We start from the raw sequence: 6846 nt of genomic DNA on the forward strand, positions 1-6846 counted from the left end.
GGTTGTTTGAAAAACGCACGCAATGGAATTTGGAATACTCCTCCCAGAGAATTCCACCAATCGCCACCAAACTCGGTCAGCATGATGTCAAGACATTGAGCATGAAAAATTGCCGGCAGATTTTTGATATCTCTAACGGTTTGGCCGTGGCGAGGAAACGAAATGATGGCGCTAAAAGAGAAACAGGAAGTGTGTTATAACTTCTGCATACATTAATTGATCTCCATGAAACCGCAGCAGCGTGATCGCTGGAAGAAGCCGATCGCATGGATGTGACTATTGTCAGTCAAAGTTATAGCGCCACCAACTGGCAGAAGGAAGTGTGTCACTTTCAAAATGCTTTGAAATCACCCACTTATTTTTACCCGATTTACTTAAAACTTTAGGTGTATAATGTAAACACACGGCAGATGTAGACATGTGAAAGGATTATTGATATCTTCGATACTGTCGCCACGGCAACACTTCAAACTCGAATATTCTTTTTGATGCTTTTGAGACTCTTAGCATACTTGAAATTGCATGAAACTCGACAGACACATCACATTTATTAGCCAGTAGACATGTGCAAAGTTTCAGAAACGGGCGTGGTGCAGGGGCTCAGTAGCGCCACCTTTTGACAAAAGTGGGGGGGTTGCTTTACACTTTGACCCACAGTCACAAAACTCAGGAATTATATTGTTCTCATCGAGCCGGACAACTTTCTAATTTACAGTCATTAGCTCAGACCAACAGAAAGTCAGATATTGTGGTTTGAATGTGGATGTTTTGGAGAATTTTCTCTCCTCTCTCACTGACCCTATGTCTCTCTGTGTCTGGGGGAGGGTGCTGATTTTGCTGAGGAGTGAAAATGCTTTTATTTTTGTTTTTCAAGGTTTTGGGGCCCTTAACGTGCTCGAAAACTCTTGAAACTTTGCACACGGGTCGGAACCCGCGGCCATCAGGGTCGGACCGAAGATGGTACCGGGCGTGGCAGGGGGCTCGACAGCGCCCCTGGAATGGGATTCGAACACTTGTCCATATATCAAACATGCTTGCATGTAATGATATGAAACTCGGTACACTTGTAGGTCTCGTCGGGCCGAACAACTTTCGTGCTCTAAGTTTTACGCCAGCCCAACAGGAAGTCGGCTATTATGGGTTGTTTGGAAACACGTGCTCTGGAATTATATATATTCCGCCTAGAGAATGAATCCAATCGCCACCAAACTCGGTCGGCATGAAGTCAAGACATTGAGGATGCTACATTCGGATGGATTTTTGATATCTCGAACGGTTTGGCCGTGGCGAGGAAATTGATTTATGACTAAAAAGGACACATGAAGTGTGTTATAACTTAGTTAGTTCTATCTACATTTACAAAACTCGGCGTGTATATTGTTCTCGTCGAGCTGAACAACTTTCTAATTTACAGTCATTAGCTCCGACCAACAGAAAGTCAGATATTGTGGTTTGAATGTGGATTTCTTGGAATTTTCTCTCTCTGACTGACAGAGTGACCGCTCCCATTCTATGTTTTTCTCTCTCTGTCTCTCTCTGACAACATGCCCCTGCCAATTCTCTGTGTGTGGGGAGTGGAGGGAGGGGAGGGAGAGGGATTTCTCTGTTGGGTGATATTTGCATTAAGATATTGTTTTTCAAGGTTTCGGGACTTTTGGGGCCCTTAACGTACTCAAAAACTCTTGAAACTTTGCACACAGGTCAGAACCCGCGGCCATCAGTGCCGGGCTGAATCTGGTACCCGGGCGTGGCAGGGGGGCTCGACAGCGCCCCCTTGAACAGGGTCTGAACACTTGTCCATATATCAACATGCTTGCATGTAATAATATGAAACTCGGTACACTTCTATATCTCATCGGGCCGAACAACTTTCGTGCTCTAAGTTTTACGCCAGCCCAACAGGAAGTCGGCTATTATGGATTGTTTGGAAACACATGCTCTGGAATTATATATATTCGTCCTAGAGAATTAATCCAATCGCCACCAAACTTGGTCAGCATGAAGTCAAGTCATTGAGGATGCTACATTGCAGACGGATTTTTGATATCTCGAACGTTTTGGCCGTGGCGAGGAAATTAATTTATGACTAAAAAAGGACATATGAAGTGTGTTATAACTTAGTTAGTTCTATCTACAGTTACAAAACTCGGCGTGTATATTGTTCTCGTCGAGCCGAACAACTTTCTAATTTACAGTCATTAGCTCCGACCAACAGACAGTCAGATATTTTGGTTTGAATGTGGAACACATAGCAAATTAACTTTGAAGCTCCAAAAAGCACATAAAGGTAGCATAAAAGCAATCCATACGACTCCATTGGTATAATTCATAATTCCCGCAGTGTAGTTGCTTGTTAAATTAGCTACTACAAAATATATAAATACATTTACTATCTTAACTTTAATGATGTACTTAACATAATGATAAATAATCTTAAAATATTATATCGTATGCTATGTATTGTGAATACACCCATGTTAAACATAAAAATGTACTTCCATTGCATATTATAGGAACACATAAGCAGTGAGTAAATTATAATTACATTAATAAACCTGTACAAAGACCTCCAGATAAATACTGGCCTTCTGGATTAACATATTTAAGTGCTGCAAAATATATTGACCTATGACATCCTATGATATCAAAAATTATTCTACATTTGAATTATCTCATAGATGTGACTATTGTGGTTCACGGTCATATACCCTGTCCCAAATGGCACACTTCATATGAATTTTCAGTCTTGTGTACTTATTTCATGTGTCCATTAACTCCATGAGACCGTAGGGTGTCTAATTTTTCATTTTAGGTATCAGAAGGGTGCTCACACATACTTTGTGGTTGATATGTGCCCTCGATGCGCACTTTTGCAGAGCACACACTGATGCGAGCTCTACAGCACACATCTTCTCGACATTTAAAGCGAGGTTATGTTATTGCCCATCGTGCACAGCAACCCTAAAGGCACGGGGGTGGCGGCGCCACCGGCTTGGGCCCGCCATCGCTGCTTGCAGCTATATTTATTTTTATTTTTATTAGTGGTGCTTGCAAAGCATCACTATTGTAATCTCACATACTTATTATTTTTATTTTTATTTTTATATCTCCATACAAAACTTCGGCACCTAACTCGTCCCGCACCGTTTGGCGTAGACCCACGAATGAGGTGTCAAATCGAACGGCCTATTGATGACACGTGTGCTATGACTGTTATAAGCGATCGGTGGTACGGTATTTGCCCCAGGGGCAAAAAAGCGGCCGGAAAATCCCATAGACTTAACATTGCGACAAACTTTGACGCGTCACAGCTCCGATCGAGGATTTCACAGAAACGTGTGATTTGCCACATTTGAAGAGGCTGGCAGGCTCTGTAAGAGCATACCTCAATATGGGGTAAAAGTTGCACCCCTGGGGGGCAGGAGCTGCCCAAAAATGCCCCAATTGACTTACAATGGTGTAGGACGGCCCATGAAATTAAATGCCATAGGGATTTTGTATTGAACATAGCTCTGGATCACAGTGTCATAGAGACGAGGGGCGGGCTCATTTTACTCAGACGACCAATCAGTCTCTCAGGATCATTTTGAATCTATCAAGCCACGCCCTAGCAACAATTTAGAGCAGCTTAGCAACAAGTCCCATAGACTTCTAATGAAAGACATCAAAGGGATATCTCCGGATAGAAGTGTCATAGAAACACAAGGGTCGTCTCGTTTGACTCGGGGCAGCAAACAGCCAATCATGAATCACCTCAACACTTCCTAGCCCCTCCCTAGCAACCATTGTCGAGCACCTTAGCAACCAAAATCCATAGAGGGATATCTTCCATTCTGAATGTCACAGAGGCATGGGAGTTGGTTTATATCATTCATACTGACAAGCAGCCTTTGGAGATTCACGATTGGCAGCTGCCAAGCCACTCCCTAGCAACTAAACAGAGTACCCTAGCAACCGAGTAACAAATCACATATTTCTGCACCAGAAAATCGTACAGACTTCTGGGTTGATTTATTTCAACCAGGATGGCAAGGAAACTTCATTAGTATCACTATGGTAACTGCCTAGCAACCACATGGGGTTACCCTAGCAACCGAGTAACAACCCAGATAGCAAGAAGTCGGCGGTCCGCTGGCGGTGCGCCGGCGGCAGTAGAAGCGGCAGAATGGCGATATCGCAAACACGTTCGACGGCGGTCCGCCGGCGGCAGCCGCTTTTTAAAAGCGGCAGCCGCCTTCCTACCGCCTTCGATACGCGGACGGCCCGCTGGCCAGCCGCCGTTATATCGAGGCGGACCGTCGGAGGCAAACGCTTTTTCGAGCGATCTGTCACCGCTTATTGTGTATATATATATATATATATATATTTATAGCATGCAGTTTATCAAGAATAATGATTGATCAAACCAGACAAATTTCCATTTGGCGTTTTAATTCCACATTTCAAAGTACAGTAACTGTCATTGAAACAAGATGTCATATCACTGAAATATAAATAACAGAAAAATACAAACATTATATATACACACACAAAAGAACATGCAGGTTTCCAATTTCTTTTTTTTTTAAAAAACACTATTGTAACACTTACAATAATTGTTAATAATATAAAGAGGTCAGCTCTGGGATGAAAAGAATTACCAGTAAACACAAGCAATGAGGATATTTGGTACCAAAGAAAGTGCAGGATGCCAAATAAATTGAGGTATAACATCATATTTACAAGTCATTTCTAACAATAGGTTAAGTGGTAATAATTTAGAGTAAAGCTCTGGAGTAGAATATACCATTATAACTGCAATGCTGACTTGTGGCACAAGGATTTACAAGCTATATGTAACAATAGAATAACAGTTAAACACTGTGATGGAATGAAAGTAGAATTTTTGGTACTAGTTAATGTGCAATATCAAGTATCAGAGGTATGAAATAGGATTTACAAACTATAATAGAATTGTTAAGCACTGACGGAATTAAATAAGCCAATACTAAAGTCACGGTAAGTAGAATATTTGATACCAGATAATGTGCAAATATCAAGTATTAGATGTATAATCTAGGATTTACAAGTTATATTTAAAAATAGAATAGTTAAGCACTGTAACAATGAAATAAGCAGCAAATTGTATATGAAATAATTGAGATCTTTGGTATCAAGGAATGTGCAGGTATAATATACATTTTGACATTCAACTTACACATGACAACAAGTGGGAATAAATATAATTAACAGCAGAAAATCTGGCTGTAGAGAACACAGCCAATCAGAATGTCTGGAGAGGTTGGGGACTTCTGGGCTAAGAATCACCGGTTTTCCCGACCCCAGAATGAGGCAGTGCAAATTGGCATATCTTCAGTGATTCCTCGTGCGCCTGTATAAAAGGACAAACCATCCCATATTCATCCAAGGAGCTGCCCTCAAAGCAGGGTCACGAGAAAAAAAAAAAAAAAAAAAAAAAACAATTTCCACAGTGAACAGTGTGAGTGTAGTCTGACACTTTTAGCAGGCTTCTTTAGGGGTCTTGATGTTACTGACTGCAGGATAAAGAAAGGGTTCCAGTTGTCAGTGATGCTGGGGTGTCAGTAGTCAGCCTAGGTTTAAGGGGTCGGCTGTGGGTCCCTCTCAGCTGTGCGGCGCCTTTTTCCACCTTCATGTTCAGATGCTCCTTTCAGGTAACGTTAACCTAGATCGCCTCATCAGTGGCATCCTGTGTTGCCGGGTTCTTCCGGATGGCTCCTGTAGAAAATAAAGATCTGTCATTCCATTTGAATGGAATAAGGTCATACACATCTACTTAAATATAAAAAAAATATCCAACTTACTTTGAACAATGGTCTTCAGGAACATGTCTCTAAAACATGCTTTATCCCCTACACCAGTCCAGGTTGTATTGATGGAAAGGTGATTAGAGAAGATACTCTGAAGCATTCGCCACACGGTTGTCTTTAGGTCCCTCCCACATTTGATTGCCAAAAACCGAAGCTGAAAATACAAAAAAAAACATGTTACAAATTACATTTCTCTGAAGCTTCTCATAAATTTAAAATGTGACAGGCTGTGGATTCAGACTGTAGAATATGCAGTGTACGATCTTAATTGTACTTTTTAGATTACCCTATACTGTTATAAACTAAATCGGCACACTTACAAATCATTGCTGGAGCTCTTTATCCTGCCTCAAACTGTTGTCAAGCAACGCCAAATGTTCCTGGGTGTCTAGGGGGGAGTAACAGATCCCCTGTCAGGGATAACTCTTCAACAGACACATTGGCACTGAAACGTTGCAGCATAGCATTTTGTCGTCCATGCTACGCACAACATCGCCAAACTCCCAAGACGTCGCAGCATTAGGGTTTGATCTGCACCTACAGGGGTTCCCAGAATAAAAGAATAAAGTAGTCAGTCCTGGACCTTCAAATACTAAACTATGACATTTATATCTAGGTCTACTACATGTACAGGTGGCCCCAGTGGGAATTAAACCAACAACCACAGGTGTTGTTTGCAAGTTGTACCCGATTGCCCAGTGCGAGCAAATGTCTTCAACATTGTCCCAACTTGCTTCACCTGCTCTTGAAGCGAGCAGCTGTCATCTGGGAAGTAACAATATATTGATTAGCAATACACTAAATATAATAGTAATATAATATAACCACAATTATCATACCAGTAACTTTCCCTGTAATTTCTATCCACAGTATGTTATGCATGGCATACAAGTTCATAATGAAGAACCCTTATGATAACATCAATTTCATTTTTTTTCTTTGAAGCACAATATTTGTTTGTAAAAGGGAGGAAAAAGAAAATGAAATATTGGTATACAGATTTTGGTTGATATATCAT

General features: G+C 41.2%; 1 long non-coding RNA gene across 1 annotated transcript; it reads right to left on the reverse strand.

Moving 5' to 3' along the window:
- Window positions 1–5487: 5487 nt before the first annotated feature.
- Window positions 5488–6577, reverse strand: LOC127653454 (uncharacterized). Its single transcript, XR_007971803.1, has 3 exons — window positions 6149–6577; window positions 5823–5982; window positions 5488–5736 (listed from the first exon to the last, which is right to left on the reverse strand). It is a non-coding gene; the product is annotated as an uncharacterized LOC127653454 (long non-coding RNA).
- Between the last annotated feature and the right edge of the window lie 269 nt (window positions 6578–6846).

This window comes from Xyrauchen texanus, chromosome 12 (genome assembly GCF_025860055.1).
Source record: "Xyrauchen texanus isolate HMW12.3.18 chromosome 12, RBS_HiC_50CHRs, whole genome shotgun sequence".
Taxonomy (NCBI): Eukaryota; Metazoa; Chordata; class Actinopteri; order Cypriniformes; family Catostomidae; genus Xyrauchen; species Xyrauchen texanus.